A 16,140-nucleotide genomic window follows, 5' to 3' on the forward strand; every position below is an offset into this window, starting at 1 on the left:
CATGTGTCTCTGGATCCTCTGTATGTCCTCCTTGGAGAAGTGTCTGTTCAACTCCTTTGCCCATTTTTTAATTGGGTTGCTCATCTTCTTTGAGTGGAGTCGTGTGAGTTCTTTGTGTATTTTGGAGATTAAACCTTTGTCTGAGTTGTCATTGGCAAATATGTTTTCCCAAACAGTTGCTTCTTTTTATCTTGATACTGTTTTCCTTAGCCATGCAGAAGCTTTTAATTTGATGAGATCCCATTTGTTTATTCTTTCGTTTATGTCCCTTGCTCTAGGGGACATATCAGTAAAAATATTGCTGCATGGAATATCTGAGATTTTCCTGCCAATGCTCTCCTTGAGGACTTTAATGGTTTCCTGGCTTATATTTAAGTATTTTATCCACCTTGAATTTATTTTGGTGTATGGTGTAGGTTGGTGCTCAAGTTTCATTTTTTTGCATGAAGCTTTCCAGTCCTCCCAACACCATTTGTTGAAGAGGCTATCTTTACTCCATTTTATGTTACGGCCCCCTTTGTCGACTACTAATTGACTGTAGAGATTTGGGTTTATTTCTGGGCTCTCTGTTCTATCTCATTGGTCTCTGTGCCTGTCTCTATGCCAGTACCAGGCTGTTTTGATTACAGTGGCCTTGTAATACAGTTTGATGTCAGGTACTGTGATCCCTCCTACTTTGTTTTTCTCTCTCAACATTGCAGCTGCTATTCAGGGTCTTTTATGGTTCCATATAAATTTTTGAACTGTTTGTTCTATGTCTGTGAAATATGCCATTGGAACTTTAATAGGTATTGCCTTAAATCTGTAAATTGCTTTGGATAGTATGGACATTTTGATGATGTGAATTCTTCCAGCCCATGAACACGGTATATGTTTCCATTTGTTTGTGTCTTCCTTGACTTCTTTCTTCAGTGTTGTGTAGTTTTCTGCATACAGGCCTTTTACCTCCTTGGTTAGGTTTATTCCCAGATATTTTATTTTTGTTTTTGCTATATGGAATGGGATTTTTTTCTGGATTTCTGCTTCTGCTGTTTCATTGTTAGTATACAAAAATGCCTTTGATTTCTGGATATTGACTTTCTATCCCACTGTTTTGTCAAATTCATTTATTAGTTTGAGCAGTTTTTTGGTAGAGGCTATAGGATTTTCCATGTACACTATCATGTCATCTGCAAACAATGACAGTTTTGTTTCCTCCTTTCTGATTTGGATGCCTTTTATTTCCTTTTCCTGTCTGCTTGCTGTGGCTAGAACTTCCAATACTACATTGAATAGAAGTGGTGAAAGTGGACAACCTTGTCTTGTTCCTGATCTGTAGTGGAAAAGCTTTTAGTTTTTTCCCATTGAGTATGATGTTGGCTGTAGGTCTTTCATATATGGCCTTTATTATATTGAGGAATGCTCCCTCTATTCCCACTTTGCTGAGTGTCTTTATCATAAATGGTTGTTGTACCTTATCAAAAGCTTTTTCCACATCTATTGATAAGATCATGTGGTTTTTGTGTTTGCTTTTGTTTATGTGATATATTACATTTACTGATTTACAAATATTGAACCATCCTTGCACCCCTGGGATGAAGCCCACTTGTTCATGGTGTATGATCTTTTTGATGTATTGTTGGATGCGATTTGCCAATATTTTAGTGATGATAGGGTCTATGTTCATCAGCGATATTGGCCTGTAGTTTTCTTTCTTTGTTGTGTCTCTATCTGGCTTTGGAATTAGGATAATGCTGGCTTCATAAAAAGAGTTGGGGAGTTTTCCCTCCTTTTGGATTTCTTGGAATAGTCTGTGAGGAATAGGGGTGAGCTCTTCCTCAAAAGCTTTGTAGAATTCTCCTGTGAAACCATATGGTCCAGGGCTTTTGTGTGATGGAAGTTTTTATTACTGCTTCAATTTCACTTGCTGTTGTTGGCCTGTTCAGGTTTTCTGCTTCTTTTTCATTGAGTTTTGGAAGATTATATTTTTCTATAAATTTGTCCATTTCACCTAGGTTTTCAAATTTCTTGGCATACAGTTCTGCATAGTAATTTCTTACAATCCCTTCTATCTGTGGTATCCGTTGTAATCTCTCCTCTTTCATTTCTGATTGTGTTTATTTGGGTCCTCTCTCTTCTTTTCTTAATGGGCCTACTTAAGGCTAGTCTATTTTGTTTATCGTTTCAAAAAAGACAAACCAACTCCTGGATTCATTGATCCTTAGAATTGTGCTTCTAGTCTCTATGTCATTTAACTCTGCTCTGATCTTGGTTATTTCCTTCCTTCTACTTGCTCTGGGCTGTCTTTTTTGTTGTTCCTCGAGTTCTTGCAGACTCAGGTTAGGTTGTTTGTTTGAAAAATTTCTATCTTCTTTAGGTAAGCCTATATTGCTATGAACTTCCCTCTCAGGACTGCCTTCTCTGTGTCCCATAAGTTTTGGGTTGTTGTGAGTTCATTTTCATTTGTTTCCAGAAGCTTTTTGATTTCTTCCCTAATTTCAATCTTGACCCATTCATTGTATAATAGCATACCATTGAGTCTCCATAATTTTGGGTGTTTTGAGTTTTTTCCTGTGGGATTAATTTCCAATTTCAGTCCCTTGTGATCAGAGAAAATGCTTGGTATGATTTCTATTTTCCTGAATTTTTTGTGACTCGTTTTGTGTCCTATCATGTGGTCTATCTTTGAAAATGCTCCATGTGGATTTGAAAATATGTAGCTTCTTTGGGATGAAGGGCTCTATATATATCAGTCAAGTCCATTTCGTCTAGGGTGTCATTTAATGTTGCAATATCTTTATTGATATTTTGTTTGGAAGATCTGTCCATTTTTGACAGTGGGGTGTTAAAATCCCCTACTATAATTGTGTTGCTGTCAATATCTTTCTTGAGGTCCTCTAGGATTTTCTTTATATATTTGAGTGCTCCTATGTTGGGTGCATATATATTTACGATGTTAATGTGTTCTTGGTGGATTCTTCCCTTGAGTATTATCAAGTGACCTTCTGGGTCTGTCTTTATGGTCCTTTTTTGAAGTCTATTTTGTCTGATATGAGAATTGCTACCCTGGCTTTTTTTTTCCTTGTCCATTTGCTTGGAAATTTTGTTTCCATCCTTTCACTTTTAATCTGTGATGGTCTTTTGACCTGAGGTGGGTCTCTTGTAGGCAGCATATGTGTGGGTCATGCTTTCTTATCCATTCAGCTATTCTATGTCTTTTAATTGGTGTACTTAATCCATTTACGTTTAAGATTGTTATTGAAAGGTACTTATTTTTTTAAGACTTTATTTATTTATCTTTAGAGGGGAAGAGAAGGAGAGAAATATCAATGTATGGTTGCCTCTCGTGAGTCCCCTGCTGGGAACTGGCCTGCAACCCAGGCATGTGCCCTGACTGGGAATTGAACCATGATCTTGTGGTTTGCAGGCCCGTGCTCAATCCACTGAGCTACACCAGCCAGGGCAAAAGGTACTTATTCATTGCCATTTATGTACCTGTTCTCCACTCCATCTCTCTCTTTTCCTTCCTTTCCTTAATGTGGCCCTTTTAGTATTTCTTGTAGAGCTGGTTTGGTGGAGGCATATTCTTTTTGACTTGTTTTGTCTTCGAAGCTGTTTATTTGGCCTTCTATCTTGATTGAGAGCTTTGCTGTGTAAAGTCGCCTGGGTTGTAGGCCTCTGTTTCTCATTACTTGGAATATTTCTTGCCACTCTCTTCTTGCTTGGAATGTTTCCATTGAGAAGTTTGTAGCCAGCCTTATTGGGACTCCCTTGTATGTTACTTCCTTTTTCTCCCTTGCTGCCTTTAGGATTCTCTCTTTGTCTTGGAGTTTTGCCATTTTAATGAAGACGTGTCTTGCAGTAGGCCTCTTTGGGTTGCACCTGACTGGGACTCTCTACCATTCCTGGATTCATGTGACTTTTTCGCTCATCAAATTAGGAAAATTTTCCATCATTACTGTTTCAAATAGGTTTTCTATTCCTTGTTCTTCTTCTCTTTCTGGTATTCCTATTATTTGGATATTATTATGATTCATATTGTCTTGCATTTCTCTTAATCCCTCCTCATTCTTTCTGAGTCTCTTTTTCTTTACTTGCTCTGTCTGGGAGATTCTTTCTACTCTGTTCTCTAGCTCAGTTATGCGGTCTTCCCCCTCATCGATCCTACTTTTTGTACCTTCTACTGTGCTCTTCAGTTCAGAAATTGTATTCTTCATTTTCTCTTCACCTTTGCTGATGGTTTCTATTTCCTTTTTCTTGATGATATAGTTTGCGGAGAGCTCATTGTCGCTCCCCTCTAGTTTCTGGTTGCTCATTGTAAGCTCTTTGAATTTCCTGATAACTAGTGCTTTGAATTCAATATCTGATTGTTGACTTGCCCCTATATCATCTAACATTCTTTCTGAGCCTTCCTTCTTTTCTTTCAGTTGGGGATTGTTTCTTTGTCTTCCCATTGTTTGTGATGCTCTTCTTGTTGGCCTCAGCTTCTTAAATTTTTCTGTTCTGTTTCCCTGGGTTTATGATGTGAACTTCTGTGGTAGGATATCTGTAAAATTCAATGATGCAGTTTCCTGCAGTTGTCTTGGAGTTCTCCATTTCCACCTGCTCCTCTTGTTGGTTTCCAGCTGGTCAAACCTTTTCTTCTGGTCTACTAGCTGCAGCAGCCTGAGGCGCTATTCATGTGGCCTTTCTTGAGTCTTGGTGAACTCAACTGGTCTTGCCTGTGCCCTCCCAAGATCCATACTGGTGCCACTCTCCTGCACCCCACTGGGAGCAGATTTTCCCCCCAGGCTTCCCAGCCCTGGCCTGGATTGAGGGCGCACGCTCCCAGTCAGGCTTTCCTCGTCTCGCAGGCTTGGGCGTGGACCTTTCCCAGTGCTATGGCAGAATGCACAGGGCAGCTCACAATTCTCCCGAGCCAGCAACCACAGCCTGACTCATGGCGTTTTTCAGTCTGTGCCTGGCTGGGTAGGGAGCGAGCTGATGACAGGCTCTCTTCCAGGGGCCTTGCTGGCAGCCCGAGGCTCCCAGAGTCTGTGGCAGACCCTGCTCAGCCCCCGTGCTATAGGGAATGCACAGGTGACTCTCAGTTCTCCCAAGCCAGCAACAATAGCCTGACTCCACATGTATCAGAGCTCTCTGGTTTGCTTCCTAATGCCCACTCCTTTCTCTGCCACTACAGGCAAACAGATATCTCCTGGTGTTTTTTGTTCTGCACTCTGCCAGTTAGGGAGGGTGCTGATGACTAGCTCTCTCCCAGGGTCATTGTTGCCCGCCCTCAGCTCCCAGAGACCAAGGCACACCGGCCAGGGCCCTGGAGTGGCCTGATGGAGGGCCTGCAGCCTCTGCGCTGTTCCCTTGTACCTTGTTGACCTGCGGTCATCTCCTCTCCTCAACCTCTGGTCATTCAGTGTCTGGTACACTTTCTGGAGTCCTACCTTCCTATATGCTGGGTCCCTGTTGGCTATCTTCTGCGCTCCTCTGCAGATCAGCCTGGTTTTTCTCCAGTGCATGGAGGGAAGCGAAATCCTTTGTCCTACTCTGCCGCCATCTTCCCAGCAGCACCCCCCCAGAATCACCTTATGTTTTCATAAAGTAAGCCCTGTAATAGTTGTTTCTAAGTAGTTGTAATCATACCATGAAAGGAGGACAGCTTTATTAAACAGATATTTTGAGTCATCTCCATGAATCAGAGTGACATGTTACTTGTTGGTTCTGTAGTAATTGGTAAAATTCTTTGGTAATTCTCTTCAAGAATTACTCAGGATATATTAGTTTATTTTATATTGGGAGTCCTAATAAAATTAATTGCTACTATATATGGGCCTTAGCCTAATAATTTTTCACTATTTCTGTGGGAACCTGCATTAAAAATTGTGGGTCAAAAAAGAAAAATGATTGATGCTAAGTGTCAGCAAAACACAAAAGAAGTTATGTTTTTAGTACAGAATTTTTAAAAGTCATGATACTTGGAATCAACCCGAGACTAATAAGGTTTTAAACTTATCATATAGCTGAAATCATGAATAATTTTTCTCAGAAACACTATAGAAACAAACTGGAAAGTCTTTTAAAAATAATTTTTACCTGTAGTCAAATTCACACTGCTGCTAGGAGAGTAGTACTGCAGAATGAGTTCTAGGTAGGATTCTGGACACGTGTCACCAGGTAATCACTTTAATTAAAAATAGGAGGGGTCCAAGATGGTGGCAGAGCAGGTGGATGTTATACTTGCCTCCTTCCAGGATCAAATTGAAAGTACAACTGAAATATAGAGTAAGCAACCTGAACAACTACCTGAAGGCTAGTAGAGCAGAAGTCTTACAACCAAGGATTCACAGAAGAGGCCACATTGAGTCTGGTAGGAAGAATGAAGATGTGAAAAAGGCTGGCTCCACTTCCATGTTCAGTGGCTGAGGTTACAGAGGGGTATCTCAGCTGTAGGGTTTCCCCCTGAGAAACATGGGGTCTCAACCCCAAGCCAGGCTCTGCTGCCTAGAGCAGCAGAACTAGGAAGAGGTACCCACATAGCATCTGGCTGTGAAAATCAGTGGAAATTCTGTCCACCAGGGAGAGACAGAGTCTGCTGAGGACACAGGTGCTCTCTTAAAGGGCCAACACACAAAATCTTGTTCATAGCCACTCACACCAGGCTCCAGTGAAGGGAGGGCAGAGTATACTAGAGTTGTGTGAGGGGACTCTGGAGTTTGTGGCTCTGGAGAAAGAGCTGAAGGGACAACCACCAGGATCTCCATGCTGTGTCCCTCTCACACACTACACATGCCATCTTTCTTGGGTGGAGCACTCCCCTTCCTGTAACATATACCTGGAAGAAAGCAATAGCTCCATCCTTCCATTTGGGGGGTTCCTCTCGCCCCACCCTGTGTAGCTTACACCCTGTTGAGGACTCAGCTGCTTGGGCAGGGGTATAGAGGTCTGGACAGACTCAGAATGTCAATGAGTATATTGTATAGATTTGGGGTGGGAACCATCCCCCTCCTTTCTCATGAACCCAACTGGTACCTCCCCATCACCAGAGATATGCTAGTGCCTGTATCCAGGCTCCCAGCAACTCTACCCTCATTAATCCTAGTGACTCTGCCCTACTGAGGTCTAGACAGAATTCTTGGACAGATTGATTCTGTGTGGCTATGAAGTAGGGGCCATTTCCCCAACTTTCACCTAAGCCTAACTGACATCAAACCCTCATGGGAGATCTACCAGCCTCATCATCCCGACTCCCAGTGGCACCCGCCTGCTGAAGGAGCCTCCTGGCAGAATCTAAAACTGACTAAGTTGTGTGGCTCTGGGACAGGGACCATTTTCCCTTCATGCCCAAGCAGTGCAGAGCCCTTCCTTTATACAGCCAAATCTTGGTATGTTTGGGCCTGATAAACCATGCTGGCCTCACCCTGACAACTCCTTAAGACCCTTCTCCACTACAAAGATGTGAAAGCACCCAGCAGGTGGCAGCTAGATTTGGTATACCCCGGGACATTTGTTGAGTGACCTCAGACCCAGCACTGGCACCCAGTCTGACCTGTATCGATCAGGTGAATATCACTTATACCTCATGGTGACTCACTGGTTTCATGCAACTTGAGTACCACCAGATGCTCTTTCAGTGACAGCCTATCAGGAAACCAGCTGATGGAGGCAGTTGGAGGCAGGTCTTGGGTGCCTTGTGACTTTTAATGACATGCTCCTGGCCCAGTGCTGGTCATAGCATGTCTTGGTGTGCACCTTGGTCCTTCCTGTGCACACTCAGGCCCAGCAAAGGCAGACACAAACTGTGGATTGCTGTGCAGCTCCAAACTGGTTGCCCAGGGCCTGGCATAGGCAGCATCTGACATTGATCTGCACTGAAGTCCTTCCCAAGAGGTTCAGAACCAACATATGGAGTGGCCATCTTTGGACAACATCAGAGTAGGATCAAATAAGCTTCACAAGTAGCACATACAAAGGGAAGTCTCAGTAGGCACCAGACCCTGCTGAGGCAAATTTTGCTTCGAGTGATCAGCAGCTCGTGCACCATGGTTGGGCTTGATTCTGATAGTTGACCCCCAAAAAGGGCCAATAGCAATAAACTCAGCTACAACAAGAGAGCCCACATAACCTATACAAAAGACATTCCTGGAGCCTTGGCCAGTAGCTCAGTTGGTTGGAACATTGTCTTCTATGCCAAAGAATTACAGGTTCAATTTTTGGTTGGGGCACATACCTAAGTTTTGATCCCAAGTTGTGGTGCATATGGGAGGCAGCCAGTCGATGTTTATTTCTTACATTGATATTTCTCTCTCTCCCTCCCTGTCCCCCACCTAAAACCAATAAAATATACTCAGGTGAGGATTAAAAATCACTTTAAAAAGGACATTCCTGGAGCACCCAGCTCTTGTGGGACCACTGAGTCCCAGAAAGACACCTACTACATGAGGCCTCCCTGCCAATACTGGAAGTCATAGCAGATCTAATACATGGAAACAAACACAGAGAGGCAGTCAAAATAAGACAAAGAAACATACCCCGAATGAAAAAGATAAAGGAGAAATCTCCAGGAAAAGAGTGAAATGAAAGGTAGGCAAACAGTTTATCATATATAGAGATCTAAACAATGGTTATAAGGATGCACATTAAACTTAATGAGAACTACAACAGCGTAAAAAAGACATAGTAACCATAAAAAGAACCAGTTTGAAATGAAGAATACACTAAAAAGAATAAACAGTATGTCAAATGAAGCAGATAATCAGGTCAGTGATTTGGAAGACAGAGTAGAAGGAAATACCAAATCAGAGCTGCAAAAAGAAAAAAAGAACCTTTTCTATTCCATATTTTAATGTACAATAATGTATTTTTAAGTATATTTTATTCATTATGCTATTACAGCTGTCCCATTCTTTTTTCTCCCCTTTATTCCCCTCCATCGTGCATCCCCACTCCAACCAGCATTCCTCCATCTTAGTTCATGACCATGGGTCATACTTATAAGTTCTTTGGCTTCTACATTACCTATACTAACTATTCTTAACCTCCCCCTGTCTATTTTGTACCTACCAGTTATGCTTCTTATTCCCTGTACCATTCTCCCCATTTTCTCCCTCTCCCCCACCCACTGATAACCCTCCATATGATCTCCATTTCTGTGATTCTGTTTCTATTCTAATAGTTTTCTTAATTTGTTTTTGTTTTTGTTTTTAGGTTCAGTTGTTGATAGTTGTGAGTTTCTTATTTTACTGTTCATACTTTTGATCTTCTTTTTACTAGATAAAACCCTCTAACATTTCATGTAATAAGGGCTTGGTGGTGATGAACTTTTTAAACTTTATTTTACCTGGGAAGCACTCATTCTGCCCTTCTATTCTAAATGATAACTTTGCTAGATAATCTTGGATGTAGGTCCTTGCCTTTCATGACTTGGAATACTTCTTTCCAGACCCTTCTTGCCCTTTTCTTTTGAAAAATCAGCTGATAGTATTATGAGAACTCCTTTGTAGGTAACTCTCTCCTTATCTATTGCTGCTTTTAAGAGTCTCCTGCCCTGGCTGGTGTGGCTCAGTGGACTGAGTGCTGGCCTGCCAACCAAAGGGTTGCTGGTTTGATTCCCAGTCAAGGCACATGCCTGCATTATGGGTCAGGTCCCCAGGTAGGGGCGTGTGAGAGGCAACCACACATTGTTGTTTCTAATTCTCTTTCTCCCTTTCTACTCCTCTCTCAAAAACAAACAAACAAACAAACAAACAAACAAACAAATAAAACCTTTTTTAAAAATATATTTTATTGATTATACCATTAGAGTTGTTCTATTCCCCCCCTTCATTCCCCTCCACCCACACACTCCCTCCCCCACCATTCTCCCCCCCTTAGTTTATAACCACGTGTCTCAAGTTCTTTAAATTCTATATTGCCCCCACTATTCTCGTCCTCCCCCCTATCTATTTTCTACCTAACATCTATGCTATTTTCTGTGCCTTCTCCCCCTTCTCCTCCTCCCACCCCCCTGTTTCTAACCCTCCATGTGTTCTTCATTTCTATGGTTCCACTCCTGATCTAGCTGTCTTCTTGGTTTGCTTTTGTTTTAGGTGTGGTTGTTAATAACTGTGTGTTTGCTGTCCTTTCACTGTTGATATTTTTCATCATCTCTTTCTTATATGTCCCTTTAGCATTTCATATAATAAGGGCTTGTTGATGATGAACTCCTTGAACTTGACCTTGTCTGAGAAGCACTTTATCTGTCCTTCCATTCTAAATGAAAGTTTTGCTGGATAAAGCAATCTTGGCTGTAGGTCTTTGGATTTCATGACTTGGAATACTTCTTTCCAGCCCCTTCTTGCCTGTAAGGTCTCTTTTGAGAAATCTGCTGACAGTCTGATGGGTACTCCTTTGTAGGTGACTGTCCCCTTATCCCTTGCTGCTTCTAGGATTCTCTCCTTCATTTTGGTCTTGGCTAATGTAATTATGATGTGCCTTGGTGTGTTCCTTCTTGGGTCCAACTTCTTTGGCACTCTCTGAGCTTCCTGGATTTCCTGGAAGTCTATTTCCTTTGCCAGACTGGGGAAGTTCTCCTTTATTATTTGTTCAAATACGTTTTCCACTCGTGGCTGTTTCTTTCCCCCTTCTGGTACCCCTATAATCTGGATGTTGTAACATTTAAAGCTGTCCTGGAGGTTCCTAAGCCTCTCCTCATTTTTTTTGAATTCTCATTTCTTCACTCCTTTCTGTTGGGATGTTTTGTTCTTCCTTCTGGTCCATTCCATTGATTTGAGTCCCCGTTTCCTTTCCATCACTATTGGTTTCCTGTGCATCTCCCTTCATTTCAATTAGTTTAGCCTTCATATGTTCCTCTAATTTGTGACTATGTTCCTCTAATTTGTGACTATAATCTACCAGTTCTGTGAACATCCTGATAAATAGTGTCTTGAATTGTGCTTCTGAGAGGCTGGCAATTTCTCAGTTGCTTAGAGTTATTGGCTCTGGGACTTTGACTTCTTCTTGCACCATCTTTTGGGCTGTTCGTGCCTGTTCCGTAGCAGGATCAGAGCCCTAAAGTGTTCACTAGAACAGGGCAACTAAGTCGCTGGGTTGTGATGTTGTATGTGGGGGCGGGGTCAAAGAGGGACAATGGCTTCCTGTCCGCCACCTGCCGCTGCAGCCCCAGCGCCGCAGCCACCACCATCACCAGGCCCACGCGTCCCGCTCCACTGCATGCGAGTGTGCCACCGCCGTCAGCCCTCCACCACTGAGTTCGCCCGCTGGGGCCTGTGTGGTCCATCTCACTGTGCGTGAATGTGCGACTGCGGTCAGTCTGCCCCTCACTCCGACTGATTCCGGGCTCCCCGCGCGCCCAGGTCGGGGGATCTGTCCTGCCTGACCCAGCTCCGCTGCTGGCTCTGCCTCTCCCACCGTCCCCGATGAATGGTTCATAGTTGTTGGACTTCTGTATAATTCCGTTTTCTGGTCTTTGGGTGTGTCCTAGTTCTCCAAACCTTTGTTGTGTTCAAACTTGGTTGTGGGAGAAGGCACAGTGCTTCCACCTATGCCTCCATCTTGGCGGAAGTCCACAAATAAAATCTTTAAAAGAGAAAAATGATCTCCTTATTGCTAATCTTGGATAATTTAATTATAATGTGCTTTGGTGTATTCCTCCTTGGGTCCAACCTGTTTGGGGCTCTCTGAGCTTCCTAGACTTCCTGGAAATCTATTTCCTTTGCCCAGTTGGGCAACTTTTCCTTCACTATTTTTTTGGATAAGTTTTCAATTTATTGCTCTTCCTCTTCACCTTCTGGCACCCCTATGATTTGGATGTTGGAATGTTTAAAGTTGTCCCAGAAATTTCTAAGCCTCTCCTATTTTTTCTCATTTTTTTTTGAATTCTTGTTTCTTCATTCTGTTCTGGTTAAAAGTTTTTTTTTTCTTTCTGTTCCAAATTTTTTATTTGAGTCCTGATTTCCTTCCCTTCACTGTTGGTTCCCTGTATATTTTTTTAAATTTCACTTTGCATAGCCTTCACTTCTTCCTCTATTTTTCATCTGTACTCACCCATTTCTCTGAGCATCCTGATTACCAATGTTTTGAACTGAGCTGAATCTGAGAGGGTGGCTGCCTCCTTGTTGATTAGTTCTTTTTCTGGAATTTTGATCTGTTCTTTCATTGAGCCCGTAGTTCTTGTTTCAGCATACCTGTTACCTTGTAAGGGGTGGAGCCTTAGGTGTTCCCTAGGGTGAGGTAACCCACTTCACTTCATTATGGCACTATATGTGGGGGAGGGTTCACAGAGGGAACAATGCTGCTTGCTCAGATCTTGTCTAGCTTTCGGTCACTTCCCATGCTATCCATAACAAATTGGGCCCTTCTGGTGCTAATTCCCAGGTAGGTGGACTTGTGTACATTCTGGGACCACCTTTGTCCATCTAACAAACTCCTGTGATGCTGGGAGTTTCTCCCACCACCACAACCCCCACAACTTTTTACAGCCAGAGGTTTTGAGGCTTTAGTTTCCTGCACTGGAACCCTGGTTGCATGGTTTGTCTCAGTTGTTCCTCCCTGCTTATCTGCATGCGAATGGGACTGCTAGGCCTGTCACACAACCTCGCCAGCCTGGTCTGCTGCCTTGCCATGCACCCTCTCCATCCTGGCTGCCCATCTCTTCCCCTCCTACCAGTATGGAGGAATGTTTTGTCTTTAACTCCCTGGTTGTTGAACTTCCATACAGTTTGATTTTCTGACAATTCTGGTTGTTTTTTGTTTTTACATGTCAGATTTCCATACAGTTTGATTTTCTAGCAGTTCTGGTTGGTTTTTGTTTTTAAATTTGTTGTTCTTCTTTTGGTTGTGCAAGGAAGCAAAGTGTATCTACCTATGCCTCCATCTTGGCTGAAAGTTCAAGAAAAAATAATTTTTTAAAGTGAGGATAAAGTCCAGGAAGCTCAGAGAGTCCCAAATAAGTTGGACCCAAAGAAGAACACACCATGACTCATCATAATTAAATTGCCAAAGATTAAAGATAAGGAGAGAATCTTAAAAACAGCAAGAGAAAAGAAGAGAGTTACATACAAAGGAGATCCCATAAGACTATCATGTGATTCCTGAAAAGAAAACTTGATAGTGAGAAGGAGCTGGAAAGAAGTATTCGAAGTGATGAAAACCAAAGACCTACATCCAAGATGACTCTATCTAGCAAGGCTATCATTTAGAATGGAAGGGCAGATAAAGTACTTCTCAGATAAGGTCAAAATCAAGGAGTTCATCATCACCAAACCCTTATTATGTATGAAATGTTAAAGGGACTTATCTAAGAAAAAGAAGATTAAAAATATGAACAGTGAAAGGACAGCAAACTCACAACTATCAACAAGTGTTTTTTAATCTAAAAAAACAAAAACAAAATAAGCAAACAACTTGAAGAGGTACAGAATCACAGAAATGGAGATCATGTGGAGGGAGATTAGCGATGACGAGAAAGGACGGAATGGGGGGAAAGGTATATGGAAAAAGAAGCATAAATTGTAGGTACAAAATAGAAAGAGAGAGGTCAAGAATAGTATGAGAGATGGAGAAGCCAAGGAACTTCTATGTATGAACCATGGACATGCACTAAGGGGGAGAATTGCTGGAGGGAAATAGGGGTGTGGGCAGAGGGGGTTAATCACTTTAACCTTGTTAATCACTTTTTATTGATATAGCATAATCAATAAAATGTACTTTAAAATAAATAAAAGAGGATAATTTAAGGAACTCTCAGAACAACATCATACGTCTCTTCAATTTCATTGTAGGGGTACCATAAGGAGACAACAAAGATCAAGGGATCAAGAAACTATTTTAAGAAAACAATTTTAAGAAATAATTTCCTTAATGTGATAAAGTAAGACAGCATAGAAATCCAGGAAGCACAGAGAGCCCCAATAAGATGAACCTAAAGAGGCCCACACCAAGATACATCTTAATTAAATTAGCAAAGGCTAAAGACTAAGAGTGAATCTTAAAAGTCACAAGAGAAAGACAGTTAGTTACCTACAAGGGAGCTCCCATAAGACTGTGAGCTGATTTCTCAACAGAAACATTTTAGGCCAAAATTGGTTGGCATGAGATATTGAAAGTGATAAACAGCAAGGAACTTCAACCAAGGCTACCTTACCCAGCAAGGCTATCATTAAATGGGAAATACTGAGCTTCCCAGACAAGAAAAAGCTAAAAGACTTTGGTATCATGAAGCTAAAATTACAAGAAATGTTAGAGGGTATTTTTTAAGAAGAAGGGAAAAACACAGAGGAACATAGTTAATAGAGTAAAATGTCAATAAATACATACTTATCAATAATCAATTTACCCCTGGATGGTGTAGGTCAGTGGGTTGAACGCAAGCTGAGAACCAAAGGGTCACTGGTTTGACTCCCAGTCAGGGCACATGCCTGGGTTGTAGGCCAGGTCCCCAGTGAGGGCTGTGTCAGAGGCAACCACACATTGATGTTTCTCTTCCTCTCTTCCTCCCTCCCATCCCCTCTAAATAAATAAGTAAAACTTTTAAAAAATCAATTTAAGAGGGGAGAAAATGGTGGTGGGGTAGGATGGAGCGACTCCAGTTCTTGTACCCCTGGGAGGAAATCCTGGCAGATCTACTGATGAACAGCGCCATCAATTCCCCAACCAACAATTCCCCAGCATTTATGAAAATAAGAGACCAGAGATAGTGACAGACCAGAAAGCTACAGGTCGGTGGGGTCTCGGGAACATGAGCAAGGACAGAGACCTGGCAACCGGTGGCTGGCGCCTAAGGGCCTCGGAGCCACCGCTGCCACAGCAGTCAGGGCACAGAGGCTTCCATCTGTGCCCAGTGACAGGGGTGTCTGCCACAGAGGACTCATCGGGAGCCTGGCACCTGTGAGTAAAGACAAAAGCAGCAGCAGCAGGGCCAGCAGCCCTCGGCTGGTGCCTTATGACCTGGGAGCCTCCTCTGCTGCCGCAGTTGGGGTGCAGAGGCTTCTGTCTGCAGCCAGCGTCGGGGGCATCTGCCACAGAGGACTCGTTGGGAGCCCAGCACCTGGAGGAGCCTTGGGCCGGCTGCGGGGTCCTTGGAAGAAAGCTAGATCCCTCCCTTCCCATCTAGGTGGGCCTGGGGGGCACCGGGCAGAGTCCTGTCTGCCTAGGTTTGCAGGGAGGGTGGCAAGGACAGGGGGCCGTGTTCAGTTGCAATCTCTGTGGTCACCAGCCCACCAGCCCACCAGCCCACCATCCCGGGAAATTTGAGAGGAGCATTGTCATAACTGGTCGGGTTGGGGATTGGGCTGGGCTGAGAGGCAGACTTTCTGGAGAAGTTCTTATTGGAAAGTGGACTGAGGTATTCTCCTGTGAAGGCAGCTTGACTTGCTTCTCACTCAGTCACAGGACTGGGAAGGACCAGTACCAGATCCCTTGGGACCCAGGCAGCCTGTTGGGTGGGCAGGCGCCCACACCCATGTCTGGTAGCCTGGCTGATGCGTGGGTGTGCACCTGTGTCTACCTACAACACAGCCCACAGAGCGGTCCTGCTGAAACCAGACAAACTGGATTGGACAGTTTGAAACCAACAAGGGAGGGTGTGTTTTTTGTGATTTTTGGTTGTTGTTTGTTTGTTTGTTTTTAACTTTTTCTTTCAGTAATCGTATATTTTTTTAATTTTATTGTTGTTGTATCTCTCAATACTTTGTTCCCCTCCTTTCTTTTTTCCTGTTTTAGTACTTCTTCCTTTCATCCCAAACTTAGCACATTTCCTCCCTTCTCCTGCCCTTTTTTTTATGTTTGTTTGTTTGCTTGTTGCTTTCTATACCACTGTAAATACTTCACAACACATCTCTCAGGACTTAGCCCACTTTACAGGTTCCTGAATTATATTACTGTAGTGATTAACTCTACTTCCTCACATGCTACACCTATTTACTATTCTTTACTCTCACATTACCTCAAAATCTGAACGCCCACAACCTCACTGCTTTCTAGATACAACTCACAAGCCTTCCCTCCCCAACAAGAGACTTATCTTTGGTCCATAAGTGGCAAGTTGGGTTGAAGATTATGGTTAACAATATATATAGCCTAAAGATCTTCTGTCTCTTCTCTACCAGCTGTGACTGTAAATATCATGAAGTACTCTCTGGCTTTCATAAACCATTTTGCCTCACCCTCCAA

The 16,140-nt window shown here is 42.8% G+C and overlaps 1 long non-coding RNA gene across 1 annotated transcript in view; it reads right to left on the bottom strand.

Moving 5' to 3' along the window:
- LOC119002784 (uncharacterized) overlaps positions 1-15,562 on the bottom strand; it is a 23,169-nt gene extending 7,607 nt beyond the window's left edge. Inside the window, exons 1-2 of the long non-coding RNA XR_005069804.1 lie at positions 15,480-15,562; positions 7,377-7,385 (exon numbers count right to left, since the gene is read on the bottom strand). This is a non-coding gene — a long non-coding RNA (uncharacterized LOC119002784). The remainder of the gene's footprint in view (positions 1-7,376; positions 7,386-15,479) is intronic.
- Positions 15,563-16,140: the final 578 nt, after the last annotated feature.

The sequence above is a fragment of the Sturnira hondurensis genome, unplaced genomic scaffold (assembly GCF_014824575.4).
Source record: "Sturnira hondurensis isolate 20B ecotype Veracruz unplaced genomic scaffold, ASM1482457v3 Scaffold0018097, whole genome shotgun sequence".
Classification (NCBI taxonomy): domain Eukaryota; kingdom Metazoa; phylum Chordata; class Mammalia; order Chiroptera; family Phyllostomidae; genus Sturnira; species Sturnira hondurensis.